Here is a 425-nt window from a genome sequence, read left to right on the forward strand (position 1 = left end):
TTGTTTGATGTGTGTCTTTTCTGTTCGGTTATTGGACCATGAGGCCAGACCCCAGTGGCCAGTACCTGGCACGCAGCAGGCGCCCTGCGAAGACCTGCTGAACAAATGAACGGCTTCGGAGGCTCCTGTCCCTCCCCTCCCCGCTCCCCCGGGGTGTCTAACCGCCCGGCACGTAGTAGGCGCTCCCTAAACATCTGCACGGCAAATGAGCTGCAAGTTTTCGGCGCCCAGCACGTGGAGCTTTGGAAACCAGGACAGTGAACGAGCGTGTCTCAGACCACAAAGCGGCTGGGGCGCGTGCGAGAGGCGGCGGCGGGCGGAGGCGGGAGGCGAGGCGCGGGCCGGGAGCGGGGCGCCCCGCGGGGGGTGCTGCCTGCGTGGCGCCCGGGGCGGGGGCGCGGGGAGCCGCGCGCCGGCACGTGCTA

The sequence above is a fragment of the Neomonachus schauinslandi genome, chromosome 1 (genome assembly GCF_002201575.2).
Source record: "Neomonachus schauinslandi chromosome 1, ASM220157v2, whole genome shotgun sequence".
In the NCBI taxonomy this organism is placed as follows: domain Eukaryota; kingdom Metazoa; phylum Chordata; class Mammalia; order Carnivora; family Phocidae; genus Neomonachus; species Neomonachus schauinslandi.